Below are 18,747 nucleotides of genomic sequence, written 5' to 3'. Positions count from 1 at the left end.
TCTACAACAAGCGGTACATCTGCAGACATACTGAGTGTCACTGCTGAAGAGAGTGGAGTGGCTTTTGTAAAGAAGTTCAGGTATGCCATAGTATCTCCTCTTAAAAGGCTTATACTCTAATGTTCAGGAAAAATACTTTCTGAAACCATTAGAGAATGTTAATATCTATAATGAAATTCTAAAACTTTATATATAAACTACGAATTCTATAGCAGTCTAGAGAAGGAGAAAATTAATAAAAATTCCAATGGTCAGTATATTTCCATAAAAGAAAGAAACAAAACTAGGTCTCAAATCAGTGTTCTTCATCTTTATTGGGCATGAAAGTGGCTCAGGGCCTATTCCTCAGGCTCAGAATCTGCATTTAAACAGCATCTCAAATAGCTGATTCTCATCTAGGTGGTCCATAGTTTGGCAAACATTGTGCCAAATAATAGGTATCATTTGTAAGAATTTCTAGAGCAGTGCTGTCCATCAGAACTTCCTGTGATTATGGAAATGTTCTATGCTTTCACTATCCAATCCAGTGGCTGTTAGGCACATGGGTACTGAAATGGGATTTGTGTGCCTGAAGAACTAAATTTTTAATTTTAATTAAAACAGCCATGTCAGCTTTAATAAACAGGGAAAACTTCCTTTTACTTTTTCTTTTTTTTTTTTAAATCCCAGTACTTTGGGAGGCTGAGGCAGGCAGATCACGAGGTGGTAAAGACCAGCCTGGCCAACATGGTGAAACCCCATCTCTCCTAAAAATACAAAAAATTAGCTGGGTGTGGTGGTGAGCACCTGTAATCCCAGCTACTTGGGAGGTTGAGGCAGGAGAACTGCTTGAACCCGGGAGGCAGAGATTGCAGTGAGCCGAGACCGAACCACTGCACTCCAGCCTGGGTGACAGAGCAAGACTCCGTCCCAGAAATAAAATAAAAATAAACAGGGAGAACTTTCTAAGAAAGAGAAATAACATGTGTCAAGCCACAGGTAGGAATGCACATGAGCAGGACAGATAGGCAGGAGAGACAACTGATTAGCCTGTCTAGAATAGAGGTTTTATATTAAATTATCATGGGGTCAGATCATGAAGAGCCTTGAAGGGAACTAAGGAAATTCAATTTTATAGCACACACTGCTCGTTGCCTACTCAAGCCACTTCCTGATCTTCTTCAATATTAACAGCCTCACAGTTTGTACACGCTTACCTCAAAGAATAGGCCCTTTCCCAGGCTCTGGGGTAAATCTTGACTATTCTACATCAGTTACAGTAATCCCATTTTCCTCGTCGGCAACTGGCTAATGCATGAATATGCGGTGAAATCTCACCAAGAAAATTTGGGACACTTACGTATGTAGGTAAATTATTTAAAAAGCATTTAGCCTGAACATGAAGAGCCTTTTTCTGACTCCAGTTGAAGCTGTGTGAGGATATGAGTCTTGTGTGTGCTGCAAATATGCTGGGATAGTGAAAAGCTGGAAGACAAACACCAACAAGCATGGCAGAGAATGACCAAAAGAACCTTGGTCCTTGAGGACATTGTCAAGCACCCAAATTAACCCAAGAATTGCAGGTGCCCTTCCTGCCACCCCGAGAAATGCTGGTGATATAACAAATTCATTACTGTTTAATACCTTCAGTCTTTTGTTTATTTTACATGCAGCTGACAGCATTAGACTGGGGTGTTAATGTTTAAGATGACACCTTTTGGGAAATGCTAAGGGCAAAAAATTAGCTGGGTGTGGTGGTGAGCACCTGTAATCCCAGCTACTTGGGAGGTTGAGGCAGAACTGCTTGAACCCGCAAGGCAGAAGTTGCAGCGAGCCGAGATCAAACCACTGCACTTCAACCTGGGTGACAGAGCAAGACTCCATCACAGAAATAAAAAGGTGACAAAGCAAGACTCCATCTCAAAAAAAAAAACTCTTGAAATATGTTTTCTCTATATTAGCTGCAATTACAGGTATAAGAAGACACCATGAAACAACATGGTAAACCAGAAAACAGGACTAGTTTAGTGACCTTGAGGAAGTCAAATAAATCCTGCAGTGTCTTCCTCTTAGGGTAGATTGATCTATGGCTCTAAAATCCAACAAAGCTCTGTCTTAAAACAGAAGGAAAACTTTTTGAATACAAATGTCAGGCAACTAACATCAAAATTAAATTTTCTAAGCTCCGTTCTCATCATTTGGCTTATGAGCTAAGACTGAAAGAAAATACAAGTCAATCTCAGCTGGGCACCATAGCTCACACCTGTAATCCCAGCACTTTGGGAGGCCGAGGCGGATGGATCACGAGGTCAGGGGTTCGAGACAAGCCTGGCCAAGACGGTGAAACCTTGTCTCTACTAAAAATACAAAAGTTAGCCAGGCATAGTGGCACGTGCCTGTAATCCCCAATACTTGGGAAGGCGAGGGAGGAGAATTGCTTGAACCCAGGAGGCAGAGGTTGCAGTGAACCAAGATCCCACCACTGCACACCAGCCTGGGCAATAGAGTGAGACTCTTGTCTCAAAAAAAAAAAAAAAAAAGTCAATCTTTCTCAAATTCTCTGAGCAAAGAAGAAACCCCGAAAAATAATTATGTTTTATAACTTTAATATAACTTTCTTTTTAGGGGGGAAGTAAACAGTCTTGCTCTGTCTCCAAGGCTGGAGGACAGTGGTGTGATCTTGGGTCACTGCAACCTCCACCTCCTGGGTTCAAGCGAGTCTCCTGCCTCAATCTCCTGAGTAGCTGGGAATACAGGCACCTGCCATGATGCTCAGCTAATTTTTGTATTTTCAGTAGGGACAGGATTTTGCCATGTTGGCCAGGCTGCTCTCAAACTCCTGATCTCAGGTGATCCACCTGCTTCGGCCTCCCAAAGTGCTGGGAATACAAGTGTGAGCCACCATGCTTAACCATTTTAATATAATTTTGAAAACAAATGTTTCTGCACAGATTTTTTTCAAGGAACAAATAAACTACTTCTAGAAATTTTAATGTTGATTAAAGTTCTAAGTAATATCAAGTAGGTATCAAGTGACAGTTTACTATTATCTGTAACTTGAATTTCTAAACAACTAATAAGACTAACATTTTTCATACTTATCGACCATTTTGAATAGCCCTTCTGTGAATAGCTAGTGATGTTTGCAAAATACTTTAAAATCATGTTTCATAAAATATTTTATTACCATTTTATAGGAAATGTTTGCGGCCAGGCGTGGTGGCTCACGCCTGTAATCCCAGCACTTCGGGAGGCCGAGGCAGGTGGATCACGAGGTCAAGAGTTCAAGATCAGTCTGGCCAACATGGTGAAACCCCCCATCCCTACTAAAAATACAAAAATTAGCCAGGAGCATGGCGGTCACCTGTAATCCCAGCTCCTTCGGGGTGCTGAGGCAGGAGAATCGTGTGAACTCAGGAATCTCTCAGGTGGTGAGCTGAGATCACACCACCCCACTCCAGTCTGGGTGACAGAGAAAGACTCTGTCTCAAAAGAAGAAAAAAGAAATGTTTGCAAAATACTTTAAAATTGTTTCATAAAATATTTTATTATCATTTTGTAAGAGTTCCTTATGAACTGGAGATGGTACTTTTTTTGTTTGTTTGTTTGTTGAGACAGAGTCTTGCTTTGTCGCCCAGGCTGGAGTGCAGTGGCACCATCTTGGCTCACTGCAATATCTGCCTCCAGGGTTCAAGTGATTCTCCTGCCTTAGCCTCCTGAGTAGCTGGGGATTACAGGGCATGCTAACATGTCTGGCTAATTTTTGTATTTTTTGTAGAGAAGGGGTTTCGCCATGTTGGTCAGGCTGGTTTCATACTTCTGACCTGTGATCTGCCCACCTCGGCCTCCCAAAGTGCTGGGATTACAGGCCTGAGCCACTGTGCCCAGCCAAAATGATAATCTTTTATTTGCATATGGTACAGTTTTTTTTCCAATCTATCATATGTCTAATGCATTTATTTATGGTCCTTTTTTGCTTTACAGAAATGTTTTAAAGTTGTGTTGTCACCTATCTTTTAGTATATAGCTCTTATTTCTTGCTTGGCTTAAATAAATGCTCTTCAGTGAAATACATGGTGTTTAACTGAGGAATATGTATGCTATAGATTTTTATAGGATATTGTATAGTATTTTAAAAGAATAAAGACAAGCTATACCAGTTAGAGTTATATTCTTTTTTTAATGAATATTAGATAAAAATTAGAAAGATATGATAGTACACATAAGGTATTAAAATATATATAAGGGTACATGATCATGGAAAAAATTATAACAACATAAACAGATCAGTAACATTGGCAGAGTGAAAAGAAAGGGGAAAGGGATGGCTCAAGCCTGTAATCCCAGCACTTTGGGAGGCCGAGGCGGGTGGATCACAAGGTCGAGAGATAGAGATCAACCTGGTCAACATGGTGAAACCCCGTCTCTACTAAAAATACAAAAAATTAGCTGGGCATGGTGGCACGTGCCTGTAATCCCAGCTACTCAGGAGGCTGAGGCAGGAGAATTGCCTGAACCCAGGAGGCGGAGGTTGCGGTGAGCTGAGATCGCGCCATTGCACTCCAGCCTGGGTAACAAGCGCGAAACTCCGTCTCAAAAAAAAAAGGGGGGGAAAGGGAAAAGACGGCCCTCAATTTTTTTTTTTTTAAAGTGACTACAGTTTTTGTCTGTTTGTTTTTAGAGATGGAGCCTCATTACATTGCCCAAGCTGGTCTTAAACTTCTTGCCTTAAGTGATCCTCCCATTCTGGCCTCCCAAAGCATTAGAATTACAGGCATGAGCCATTGTGCCTAGTCTACAAGCTTTTTAAAAGCATAGTATAATCCTATTTATGTAAGATTTATATTGATTAATATATAAATATGCACAGAGGTGCATAAAAGAATGGCTACCAAAATGATGATGTTTGACTTAGTGAGGTTAGATTTCAAGAAGAGAAAAGGAAGAAGAAAGGAAACAAGAAGAAAAGAAGGAAAGCATGAGAAAAAAACAAATAGATATAAATTTACCTTTTCCAAAAAACAGAACAGACTGTATGGGTGAGTGACAGAACTCTGAAGTGAAAAGGTTCCCCCATCCTCTGATGTGGATACGAATTATGATAACAGACTCAGAGTTCCCTGAATACCCCAGAGAGATATACATGTAAACTTATATTACTATTCATTTAAATTGGTTTAAAAATAAGTGAGATATTATACCAATTACATCTTCTCTTCCCACTGTGACCTCTACAGGCAGAATTGACAACTTTAAGTGCATCTGCTCTAAAAATAACTGAAATCATGAAATGATACCTTTGAATAGTAGTTCTAAGATTTGTGTCCATAAAAACCACCTGAGAAGACACTTAGAATGCATATTCGTCCTCAGACTGTGGCAGAAATTTTCCTTAAATGCACATTCATGGGTCTGGGTCCCACCCTAGAAATTCTTATTAGTAGGTCTAGTGACCAACAATCCGTATTTAACAAGCACCCTAGGCAAATGTGACAGGAGGAATTGACAGATCATGCTGAAGAACAGTGAATTTCAGGATGTTTGATCTCTTTACAAACTGATTAACCAAAGAATCTGACAGTGTGGTGCACTACAGAGAACAAAATATATGAAGTAAAAAAATCTAGATTACCTCCCAGACTCGCTCCCTCACTTGCCTCTCCCCAGTAGCTCCCAGACCTCCTAGTTGCCCCTCGAACAACAAGCTGAAACCCTCTTTCCCTAACTTTTCCAATGGCTCAGTCCCTCACCTCCTTGTATCTTCACTCAGGTCACTTCTCAATGACACCTGTAGAAAATCACCACCTCCAGCTCACTTTCTAATTCCCTTTCTGCCCTACTTTTCTCTCTAGCACTTCTCACTATCTAAAAAATATCATATTTTCCTCAATTTTCTTTTGTTTATTGATTCTCCAGAGGACAAGGATATTTATCACTTTCCTTTTTTGAGATGGAGTTTTGTTGCCCAGGCTGGAGTGCAATGGCACGATCTCAGCTCACTGCAACTGCCACCTCCTGGGTTCAAGTGATTCTCCTGCCTCAGCCTCCTGATTAGCTGGGATTACAGGCATTTGCCACCATGCCTGGTTAATTTTTAATTTTTTTTTTTTAGTAGAGAGGGTTTCATTCATGGCCAGGCTGGTATCAAACTCCTGACCTCAGGTGATCCACCCACCTGGGTCTCTCAAAGTGCTGGGATTACAGGCGTGAACCACCACACCCAGTCGGATATCTGTCACTTTCCCTGCAGTCTCCCCAGCACCTAGAACAGTACCTGGACAGAGGTCAGAAAGATTTAACTTGGCCAACATAAAAACAACTGAAGCTTGAGCAATTCAATGACAGAAAGCAGATACCACTAGTAAGCAGACAAAAACTGTAGTCACTTTTTTAAATAAAAATTAAGGGCCGTCTTTTCCCTTTCCCCTTTCTTTTTTTTTTTTGAGACGGAGTTTCGCACTTGTTACCCAGGCTGGAGTGCAATGGCGTGATCTCGGCTCACCGCAACCTCTGCCTCCTGGGTTCAGGCAATTCTCCTGCCTCGGCCTCCTGAGTAGCTGGGATTACAGGCACGCGCTACCGTGCCCAGCTAATTTTTTGTGTTTTTAGTAGAGACGGGGTTTCACCATGTTGACCAGGATGGTCTCGATCTCTTGACGTCGTGATCCACCCGCCTCGGCCTCCCAAAGTGCTGGGATTACAGGCATGAGCCACCACACCCGGCAATTTTTTTTTTTTTTGTGACTGAGTCTCTGTCACCAGGCTGAAGTGCAGTGGTACAATCTCGGCTCATTGCAACCTCTGCCTCCCGGGTTCAAGCGATTCTCCTGCCTCAGCCTCCTGAGTAGCTGAGATGACAGGTGTGTGCCACCATGGCCAGCTAAATTTTGTATTTTTAGTAGAGATGGGCTTTCACCATGTTGGTCAGGCTGCTTTTCAACTCCTGACCTCATGATCCACCCACCTCAGCCTCCCAAAGTGCTGGGATTACAGGCATGAGCCACCACACCTGGCCCATGCGCAGCTACTGAGCACTTGAAATGTAACCAATGTAACTGAAAGACTGAATCTTTGGTTGTATATAATGTAAATTAATTTCTATTTAAATAGCCACACATGGCTAGGGGCTACCATATTGGACAGGGTATAGACAAAGTCTTGAAACATGATGCCAAATTACCCTCCAGAAAAGTTGTGATAATTTGTCTTAGTATAAGAAAAACCATTTCTTTATTCAATTGCCAACGTTGGATTTTATCAATCTATTGAATCATTGTAATCTGAAAGTTTAAAATTGTCTGTGTGATTTTAATATACATTTCTTTGATGATTAATAATGTTGGGCCGGGCGCGGTGGCTCATGCCTGTAATCCCAGCACTTTGGGAGGCCGAGGCGGGTGGATCACGAAGTCAAGAGATCGAGACCATCCTGGTCAACATGGTGAAACCCCGTCTCTACTAAAAATACAAAAAATTAGCTGGGCACGGTGGCGCGTGCCTGTAATCCCAGCTACTCAGAAGGCTGAGGCAGGAGAATTGCCTGAACCCAGGAAGTGGAGGTTGCGGTGAGCCGAGATCACGCCATTGCACTCCAGCCTGGGTAATAAGAGTGAAACTCTGTCTCAAAAAACTAGTAAAATAAAAATTAAAAATAAAACGTTATTGCCAACGTTAAAATTCACATAAAAATGTGAATTTCCAGCTTCATCCGAAAAATCAAATGACCTGGCAACAGTGACCTACAACCCCAAAAGGAGACAATCTGTGGAGTCTTAGGCTCTGCCACCTTCAGACTTTCTTGTCCACCAGAATTCATCACCTCTATTATCTTACTTCACAACTTGATTTACTGCTTGGCCCCTCCATGCATCTGAGTTTACAATTCCTACCTGAATTAAATTTTGAGAGATGAAAAGACAAATAGCAGCTAATAATAATAGATAATTTTCATTCCATAGTTAGCATGGAGAAATGATTTATGATATTTTTGGATTATTTTATAGCTAATAGTTAACTACTAGGAGAACACTACGTTTCTTATTCCCTAGAAAAGTGGTTCAGTATCAGAAGGGTTGTTAAAATGTAGATTGGTAGGCCTCATCCCCAGAATTTCTGATTCAATAGGTCACAGTGGACCCCAAGAATCTACATGTAACCTCAAGCTTTAAGTGCAACTCTACATCAAGATGAATGGCAACTTAACATGAATTTGTAGATATTTTTCTAAAATATGTCCACATTTATTATTATTATATTATACGTGTTTTATTTTCAAGCGTCAATTAATGTATTTTAAATAAATAATGGTACAGGTGGCAACAGATATGGCAAAAATCCAAAGTGATATGCAAATGACAATTGGGAAACATTACCTGAACAACACCGTTTCTATAAATAAATAAATACACCATCATAACAAAGAAAGTAAATAAAATTACCATGTATTGACACTGAACTTTAATGAGGTGCCAGCTATTGTACTGAACATTTTTTATATATAAATTATATATATATTTATATAAACATTTTATATATATATAAATTATATATATATTTATATAAACATTTTGTATATATATATAAAATGTTCAGTACAATAGCTGGCACCTCATTAAAGTTCAGTGTCAATACATGGTAATTTTATTTACTCTGTTATGACGGTTATACATATATCTATATAGACATATATATATAATTGCATTTTTGGGTCTGTGGTACATGTAAAGAACATGCAGGATTGCTGCATAGCTACATACATGGCAATCTGGTTTGCTGCCTCCATCCCCATCACCTATATCTGGCATTTTTCCGCATGTTATCCCTCCCCAACTCCCTAACCCCCACTGTTCCTCCCCTAGTTCCCCCGACAACAGACCCCAGTATGTGATGCTCCCTTCTCTGTGTCCATGTGTTCTCATTGTTCGACACCTGCCTATGAGTGAGAACATGCGGTGTTTGATTTTCTGTTCTTGTGTCAGTTTGCTGAGAATGATGGTTTCCAGGTTCATCCATGTCCCTACAAAGGACATGAACTCATCGTTTCTTATGGCTGCATAGTATTCCATGGTATATATGTGCCACATTTTCCTTGTCCAGTCTATCATCGATAGCATTTGGGTTGGTTCCAAGTCTTTGCTATTGTAAATAGTGCTGCAATGAACATTCGTGTGCATGTGTCCTTACAACAGAACAATTTAAAATCCTTTGGATATATACCCAGTAATGGGATTACTAGGTCAAATGGAATTTCTATTTTTAGGTCCTTGAGGAATCGCCACACTGTCTTCCACAACGGTTGAACTAATTTACACTCCCACCAACAATGTAAAAGTGTTTCTATTTCTCCACATCCTCTCCAGCATCTGTTGTCTCCATATTTTTTAATGACTTCCATTCTAACTGGTGTGAGATGGTATCTCAATGTAGTTTTGATTTGCATTTCTCTAATGACCAGTGATGATGAGCATTTTTTCATGTTTGTTGGCCTCATCACATTTATTATTTCATTTTATCTTCAAAATAAACCGATCCAGAAGGTGGGTAATTAGAGCAGTAATTGTGAATCCCATTTTACAGAAGAAAAGCACAGGAGTTAAAAAAGTCTCCTAAGCACATAAAAAGTTGGAAGAGCCATAACAAGAAGGTCTCCTCCTAACTCCTAACCTTGGTAGTATAGCCAAACACAGGAATACAGGACACAACTGGTGCTTGCTTCTGCAGACTGGCACCATAAAAACAGAACTGTGACCAGGAAGAGAAGACAATACAAGATATAGTTCACAGCAACAAACACTTATCAAGTGACTATGTGTTAATCTATGCTAACATGGCTTCAGTCCCTACTCTAGGGACTGTTGAAGATACCCATAAAGCATAGGGGAAAACAAAAACAAAATCTGAAACCACAACCTTGAAAAGCTAGTGAATTCTCTACATCACAGGACAAAAACAACTGCACTGAAGGGTGGACTGGTAGGGGCAAATACAGGGTTGGGTAGAAGAGAAGAGTCACTGTGGGACTCCACATCTGTACTTGAAGGAGTTGCTATCACCAGTCAGTCAAGAATGGGAGGGAAGAAAGCGTACACAATAGGGAGCCCTCCTGGGGCTCAACAGCACAAAGAGCTGCTGTTATCCTTGTTGGGTGTGTGTTTGCCAGAAATATCAGGGCTGCTGGAACTCCAGAACTCACAAGGGCATGCTTTTGTGTAGTCTAAATTACCTTGACTATATAAGAACTCAAGTCAGAGGGGCATAACTTCATTATCCATTTGTAGCTAAAAGATCATAAATTTTCTCTCTGATTTTTCCTCGAGTTTTGAGAAGCATTTCTAGTAAAATTCCAGCAAATTGTGATCACAATAATATCAGCTCTTTGAGAAAGATTGTTTATATCTTAGTTATTTAACAGCTACTTTTCTAAGAGTTAAAATAATAATAATAGTAATAGCTCATAAATATTACCAAAGACTGAAAAGATAAGAAAACTACAATTAGTTTGAAAAAAGTCTACCGGAAAATTTGGTTCGCTCTTCATTAGTGGTATAACTGACCACTCCTATATGTCCAGCTTAAGGGTCCAGCTCAAAATGACTGAGATAATAAAGCTTCCATTTAGTTTAGAAAACTGCGGCAATAAGGTGGGAAAAAAACTATCCCTCACTTTGTGTAAGACCCAAGAAATGCAAATTAAAACAAAGGTATAAAATGTTACACTGAGCAAATTAGTAAGTGTTTTAAAATAACGTAAGCACACACATATTGTTAAAGACAGTATAAATTTATGTAATCCTTTTAAAAATGTAGAAATTACTGTAAATCTAGAAATTTCCTAATAAAAATAAGAGCTAACATTTATATGTTGTTGCTTTTTATCTTGACTTTAAACAACTAGTACTATAACCCATTTTACATATTAGTAAGCTAAAGTTCTGAGAAAATAAATTACTTGTCCAGTATTGCCAATGAGTTATGGAACTGGGTTTAAATCCAAAACCTCTAATTTTAGAACCTACCCACTTACAACTACACTATACTATCTCTCAAGAAAACAACGATCCTAAGGAAGTTAAGAAGAAAAAAGAAATAAAGTGACATGTATAAGAAGAGGCAATATATTTTTTATGCTGGAAAATCAAAAATAAGTTTAAGTGAATAATGAACATCCACTGCATAAACCATTATAAAATTATTATAAATAATGGGAAGTAAACTATAGAAAAAAGTTTGTAGAAAATCAGCGTGAAAATTATCTGCAATATGATAAGACATTCGTAAAAAATTTATTCGTATGGCAAGACTGGGAAGGGAGCTGAAAAAAATAAAAACTATTACTGTTTTGAAGAATTTCACTACTGGTATTTAATTTTCTTTCATTTCTGCCAGCTTTGTCAATCAAGCAATATTATTCTAAGAACCCTTACAAATATATTCTAGTTCTTATTCTTAGCATCCCAAACAATTCCTAAAGCAAATAATTTATAATTTATATTAAACTTATTCAAAATAATTACATATATTTAATCAGTGATGCTAATTTTAGAGAGCTTAACTTTGGGTATGAGATCTCTATCTTAACATCAACACTTGGCAATCACCACTTACCGTGTACTTTTGAAATCCTTAATTTAGACCATACATAGTGACTAAAATCAGCTAATTATTACTTTCACAAGTTTACAATCACTCTTCAACTCCTGTCCCCACGGGAGAATCATTAACCCAAAGGCTATATAGTACTTTACAAATTAGAAGTTTCCTAATAACAATATACTCCCTAAGTGAATACTTATCAAATAACTAAAATATCTTAGCTATAAGAGATGTTCGTAATCCAAATACTTTAGAGAAGCATTAATTACATTATGTCAAGTCTCAAGTAGTTAAAGTTTATTTCCACTTTACCAAAAATAAGAGTTTGGTAAGAGTAATTTTATTTTTAAAATGGTACTGTGAGCTGTGAGGAGAATTCACTGTCTTTAGCCACACAAGGTGACATGCAGGGGTCCTCAGCCCTGTGTTTGGCCTCTATCAGCAACATAAACACACATTTCGTGGATAGAGTAGCTGTTCTCCAATGACATCAAACTCAAGAGCAGGGATATAGTTTAAACATCTCTAACCTCCTCTTTAAGAATCCACCATTCAGTCATCTTTTTTGTCGCCTCACTAACATCCACAGTCCAAGGGATGTGGATATTTTAATTGTAGAACTCTGAAGGTCGAAAGACCCTTAAAAATCACATCGTTCAATTCCTTTATTTAACCGAGTGGGAAACAAAGTATCTCCAAGAAAAAGTTACGTTGCTTGTGGCAAATCCAGGCCCGGAATTAAGAGATGCGACCTCACCAGGCGAGGTGGCTGACGCCTGTAACCCCAGCACTTCGGGAGGCCAAGGTGGGCGGATCACCTGAGGTCAGGAGTTCGAGACCAGCCTGAACATGGAGAAACCCGGTTTCTACTAAAAATACAAAATTAGCTGGGCGTGGTGGTGCATGCCTGTAATCCCAGCTACTCGGGAGCCTGAGGCAGGAGAATCACTTGAGCCCGGGAGGCAGAGGTTGCAAGCTGAGATCGGGCCGTTGCACTCCAGCCTGCGCAACAAGAGCAAAACTCCATCTCAAAATAAATAAATAAAACATTTGGCCTGCGTATTTATCCTTTGCCACTAACATCTTTATGTCAACGGCCGTATACACATGTTCTTTCAGTACACTACAATAGACAAACTCCTACAGTTCTCATTCTCTACTTCATAAAGAATTCCAAAAACGGAGGAAAAATTTAATAAAATTTGCAAAAACCAACATAGGGAAACCGGTGTGCGTGGGAAGAAGATAATAGTTTGAGTTCTTCTTTCCACTACATACTAAGACTGTTAGCACTCTAATTGATCTTCAACCATTGTCCACATTTGGCTAAATAATCTTGTGTCATCATGAGTGGGTATCAAGTTAATAGTCATCACCACGAATATATAGTTCAGTCTTACATTCAATTCCTTTCGTCATCTATAACATAACTGCATTTTAATAGATTTACGTAAGGATATACAAAAATTTTACAACAGTGGCTACCTCTGAGGAGGAGGATGATGGCTTACGAGTATGCAAGGGAAGAGAGAGGACTTAATTTTTACACTGCATAATCTTCACTGTTGTTTGAAATGTTTACCCTACTGACGTTACTTTTTAATGTTCATTCATTAAACATTTTGCTCTTGAAATACATACCTATACACATGTAATTTTATTACTGAATATCTCAACTGAACATTTTAATTTTTTCTCTTGTAAATAATTTTTCAGTATCACAATTCATGAAACCTTCTAGAAATTTTCAGCAAAGAAAAGAAGCAACACAGTCACAACACTCAAAGCAGAATTCCAGGATTTAAAGTCTAAGAACATGTACAGAGGAATGAGAGATTTTATTAAGGGGGATTGAGTTCAAAAACCTTTTGAGGGAAAGCTCTTCCCGGTATTTAAATGACTAGGTTTAAAAACGGGATTTGAGCAGGGATTCCCGCCTCGAGGTGGGGGAAAAAAAACATCTTACGGTGTGAAAAACAGGAATTAAAATGTGGTTTCTATCTTCTCGGCCGGGGCCAGAGGGGCGGGTGGGGAGGATAAGGACCTTGGAACCGTCACATTCACCAGAGAAAAGGGAAAGACTAAGGAGTTTCTCCAGGACCCGCAGCCTCGCTTAGAAGCAGCGGCCGTTCCGAGCAGATAAGTAGCGTTCAGGGACGTTCCTTCGACGCGTGTAACTGAGAAACCCCACGCACTAAATCTACACAGGGAATTTCCTTTTAATGGAGCTGGAAAGAGGGACGGCTGGAATGGATTTCCTTTAACGAGTCTCCCTCACCCTCCCCGGCCAGGGCGCAGCTCACTCGCTGTCTGTTCGTGTCAGGGTCAGCTGTCAATACAACCCTTTGTGTCTCATTCGGAATAAAAGTGGTCCTAAGCCATGCACAGAAAAATGGACATGCTGGCCGGAAGACACGCACGCCCGCTAATGACGAGGTGACATTTGGTGTGAAGGAAAAAAAACCCCACAGACGCCGAGCGAGCGCCCAGCCACATCTGGACGCTCCTCTGGACGCTCTCAACTTTCCCAAGCTGAGCTCCATCCATCCTTTCCCCGCCACCTCCGCGGCGCCCTACCTGCCGCCCGCCCGCCTGCCCGGCGCCCCCCACCGTCCTGGGCTTGGGGAGACCGACTGGGCGCCCCCAAACCGCCTCCGCTCGGCGCCCCCCACGCTGCCTGGCGCGCCCCAGCTCCCTCGTCCTACGCCCGGGCCGCCTCGCTCCCGCCACAAAGGCAGCGAGTAGAGCCCGGTGACAGGCCTTTGGCCTCTGGGCGCGACAGTACGGCCGGGTCCCTTCAGTGGGCGACGCGAGGCGGCAGGGAGAGCGGGCGCGGCTCCCAGGCTGGCACCGGCGCTCCCTAGCCAGCCGCACGCGCTCCGCTCACACCCCCGCTGCGCTTCTCATCCCTCCGGAAAAGTCCTCCGCGGCGCTTCCCCGCGCGGCCAGGGCGTCTAGCGCGCCAAAGGGCAGCCCCTGAGGGCCACAGACGAGTTCCCGCGCCCGGCTCAAAACCCCTCACCTCCCGCCCGCGCCCTGGAGTCCCCGCGGCCGCTCACCTGGCCCTGGCGGAGAGCGAGGGCAGAGGACCAGGGGGTGGCCCTCGCCTCAGCCGCGCTGGTCTCCCCACCCGCAGTGCCGTTCCCTGCGCCGCGCCGCGCTGCGCTCCGCACGGCTGCTCCGGCCGCCTGCCCGCCTTCGAGGTGCTAGCGCCGCCGGCGGCTGGCGTCTCTCTGGCAGTCGCGCGGGCAGCGCGCTCAGTTTCCCGGGGCGGAGCGAGGCGGAGGCCGCTGCGGCCGGAGGCGGATTCCTCAGGTGCTGCCCCTCCCGCCGGCCCCGGCCTCCGCGGCGGGGACCCCCGCGCTCCCTCCCCCCGCCCCGCCCCTCGCCTTTCTGCTGCCTCGGCGCCCGCGAGTGGCTTTTGGGGGTCCCTCGCCCTCCGTGTGGGTGGTGGGCGCGCATTTCTCTCCAACCCCCTCCAACGACGCCCCCCGCCCAGCTTGTGGAGCCCTCGGTGCGCGGTCCACACGCCTCCATTCCCAAACCCCGCGGCACCGACGAACGCGCCGCCCCTGTGGGATGCAGAGGCGGGGGTGTGCCGGGGGTCTTCTGGGAAGGAGGGCTGCTCCCCAGTGTGCCGACGCGCAAAGCCAGGCGGAAAAATGATTTTCCCCGGAGCCCGCGTTCATTCAGCTTGCTCTCGCTTCTGCGCGACTGCTTTCTCTGTTCACTGGACGGCGGCTGAAGAGCCCCAAGCGTGAACTCGGCCTGGGCAGTGGTGGCTCGGAAACCCCTGGCCTTTTGCAAGAAGGGGGTAGGGTGGGGGCAGGGCGCGGAACAAACCAAGGCAACCTGGGTGCTCCGAGCCCATGCCGACTTTTGCACCTCCCGGATGAGCACGCCCTCCAACCCGCGACCCGGCTCGTCTGGAGCCTCCCGGGACCATAGCGAAGGCTCCACCCCAGGCAGCCGCGTCCAGCTGGCCCTGGGCCTTGACGGGTGCTGCGGGTCAAAGGTTCTCAAGAGATGCTGCGGCCAGATAGAAAGATTTCGCTCCCCTTTTCACAGCTGGTGGCTTTTGTTATTAGAGACGCAGCTCCATTTTTAAAACTAATTGTTGCCACAGATGGGCGACTACACCTCTGGAAGTAGCAGCTTCATGCTGGATGTGGTGGAAGAACCTAGGTAAGGAAAAGCTGATGTATTTTCAGTGCCTTTGGTGCAGTACAGCCCCGGAGAGCTCCCCGTGTGCGTGGGAGTGAGGAGACGGCCGCGGCGCTCCGGTCCGGGTGGATTGGTATCATTGTCAAATATTAGGTACCAAAAGACATTGTCAATTAAAGTTAATCTCGTATGATTTCCCAGTACTTTTGTTTGCTTGTCATGCATTTTTCTTTTTTTCCAGATCTGAAATACACTTTTTTTTCCTGTCACTTTTGATAGATGCAGAGGGAATAGACTGGAAGTTTGGAATTACTGGAAAATAACTCAAAATAGCTAAGTTGTGACTAGCAAGATAAATGATTTGTTCAAGACTTGATTGTTTTCTCCCTCCTCCACTGGGAAGACATTCCTGGCTTTATTTTTCCCCAGTCATTTTCCAATCATGTTTTGTACCTTATGGGGTTAAGGAGCTGAAATGTTTTTGTTATTTTACGATTGAATCCCCTGTTGGGCCTTTAAAGACACACAGAAACATTGTTAAGTGCCATGAGGGTGGGAAACACGGCTTTGTCGGTCGTTACCGTACTGTCAATTCTGGGTCATGCACACAATACAGGTTTAGTAAATAAAATCCTATGTTTTTGGCCCCACGCGGTGGCTATGTCTGTATTCCCAGTGCTTTGAGAGGCTGAAGCGGGAGGATTGCTTGAGCCCAGGAGTTCTGTAGGGAGCTATGAACATGCCACTGCACTTTAATCTAGGTGTGAGAGAGAGAGAGAGAGAGAGACCCTGACTCAAGTGTGTGTATGGAGGGGTGTGTGCTTTAAAATAACTACAACATAGAAAGGTGCAAATGATTAGCAATAGCTAAAAGTCACTTAGTAAACTCATCATGAGAACTGGCCATACATGTGGAAAAGGCAGTACTGTAGAAACCTGAGATTTCAAATTCACCTAGTGAATATAAACTAAGCTCTAAGGTTAGAGCAGGTGAGAATCTTTTGAAAAACTCAACCTATCACAAGGTCTGTAGGGTGTGTGGGGGTTGGGCAGAAGCAGAACACCTTTCAATTTAAAGATAAGGAAACTGTGAACAATAAGCAGCTTTAAAGTAAAACCACCGGTGCAGTTTTCTCTCTGTTTAGTTCAAGGACCATTTGTCGAGTGCCAAATACACTAGATCCTAGAAATATGAAAGCAAATCTGGCAGTCACTGAAGGTCCTTAGTCTAATATTACAGGACTCTGGTATTCATTCTTCATTCATTCAACATACTATTGAGCACCTACTGTGAGTTAGATGGCATAATACACACCAGTAGTATTGGTGATTTATCAGTAAACAAGGCAAGTCCCTAACAAGGGTAAAAGTGAGAGTAATCTGGCCGGGTGGTGGTTCACGCCTGTAATCCCAGCAGTTTGAGAGGTCAAGGCAGGCAGATCACGAAGTCAAGAGATAGAGACCATCCTGGCCAACATGGTGAAAGCCCGTCTCTACTAAAAATACAAAAATTAGCTCGGCACGGTGGCACGCACCTGTAGTCCCAGCTATTTGGGCGGCTGAGCCGAGATCACGCCACTGCACTCCAGCCTGGGCAACTGAGCGAGACTTCGTCTCAAAAAAAAAAAGAGAAGAGGACCAAATTTCACCCACTAAAATGGAGTTAATGCAGGAAGTAGGACAAAACTCTAAAAAATCTTGTTCGTCTTTCCGTCTCAGGTCTCCGCTGCGAAAGGAGCCGCCGCCATGTCTCCACATATGCAATGGATGGTCGTGCGGAACTGTTTCAGTTTCCTGATCAAGAGGAACAAGCCAACCTACAGCGCAGAGCCCAGTAACTTGAAGGCCCGCAACTACTTCCGCTACAGCAGGCTGATTCACCACAAGACTGTGGGCGTGGAGTCGGCAGCAGACGGCAAAGGTGTCGTGGTGGTCATGAAGCGGACATCCGGCCAGCGGAAGCCTGCCACCTCCTACTTGCGGACCAAGAACAACAAGAATGTTCGCGCCATGCTCAGCGGCACCAGACACATGATCCGCAAAAACAAGTACCGCCCCGACCTGCGCATGACAGTCATCCGCAGGGCCAGGGCCATCCTGCGCAGCCAGAAGCCTGTGATGGTGAAGAGGAAGAGGACCCGCCCCACCAAGAGCTCCTGAGCCCCCTGCTCCCAGAGCAATAAAGAGTCAGTTGGCTTTCTTACCAAAAATAAAAATAAAATCTTGTTCATTTTTTTTTTGAGGCGTAGTCTTGCTCTTATTGCCCAGTCTGGAGTGCAATGGAGCAATCTTGGCTCATCGCAACCTCCGCCTCCCGGATTCAAGTGATTCTCCTGGCCTCAGCCTTTCGAGTAGCTGGGATTACAGGTGCCCGCTACCACGCCCGGCTAATTTTTTTGTATTTTTAGTAGAGACGGGGTTTCATTATGTTGGCCAGGCTAGTCTTGAACTGACCTCAGGCGATCCACCCACCTCTGCCTCCCAAAGTGCTGGGATTACAGGCGTGAGCCACCGTGCCCGGCCCCTTGTTAATGTTCTTAGTGAAATGTAAAGAGTAACAGGCAGATTGTGAAAATGAAGCATATCTGAAAACCAGAATGTCATTGGAATTAAACAGTAGATGTCCATTTAAGTTTTTTTCCATGAAAAACCTATGGACGCAGTTAATAGAAAAAATAGATACTGCTGAAAACTGAATTAGTAAATTACAAGACCATCTCAAAGAATCCAGAGTGTAGAGCAAAAATATGAGGAAATGAAAATTGTGAGAGAAAAAATAGATTCAGGAGAGCTACTATTGATATGTTGGAAGCTTGAAAAATAAAATGGAACACATGTTATATACTATAACTACAAAACATCATTAAAAGAAAGAAAACCTAAGTCAATGGAAGAAAACCTAAGTCAAAAGAAAGTAACGCAGGAAAGACATCCTGCATTACTGGATTTAAAGACCTAACATCATTAAGATGGCAATACCCTCCAAGTTGATCTACAGAGCAATATAATCTC

The 18,747-nt window shown here is 43.1% G+C and overlaps 1 protein-coding gene and 1 pseudogene across 21 annotated transcripts in view; one reads left to right on the top strand and one right to left on the bottom strand.

Annotated features, from left to right (window-relative positions):
* The window catches only part of GREB1L (GREB1 like retinoic acid receptor coactivator), a 334,722-nt gene that overhangs the window by 284,034 nt on the left and 31,941 nt on the right, over positions 1-18,747 (bottom strand). For 14 of the 20 annotated variants that reach the window (XM_054244040.2, XM_078347863.1, XM_078347855.1 and 11 more), the window contains exon 1: positions 14,631-14,806. The exons of the other annotated variants lie outside the window; for them this stretch is intronic. The gene's annotated coding sequence lies outside the window, so the exon portion shown is untranslated. Of the gene's footprint in view, positions 1-14,630; positions 14,807-18,747 lie in introns of those variants that run through there. 20 annotated transcript variants of the gene reach the window in all.
* Positions 15,293-17,955, top strand: LOC144579018 (large ribosomal subunit protein eL28 pseudogene; annotated as a pseudogene). The gene is made up of 2 exons (XR_013525793.1): positions 15,293-15,756; positions 17,455-17,955. The product of XR_013525793.1 is annotated as a large ribosomal subunit protein eL28 pseudogene (transcript).

This window comes from Callithrix jacchus, chromosome 13 (assembly GCF_049354715.1).
Source record: "Callithrix jacchus isolate 240 chromosome 13, calJac240_pri, whole genome shotgun sequence".
Taxonomy (NCBI): domain Eukaryota; kingdom Metazoa; phylum Chordata; class Mammalia; order Primates; family Cebidae; genus Callithrix; species Callithrix jacchus.
This window is presented reverse-complemented; position numbering and strand designations above follow the sequence as displayed.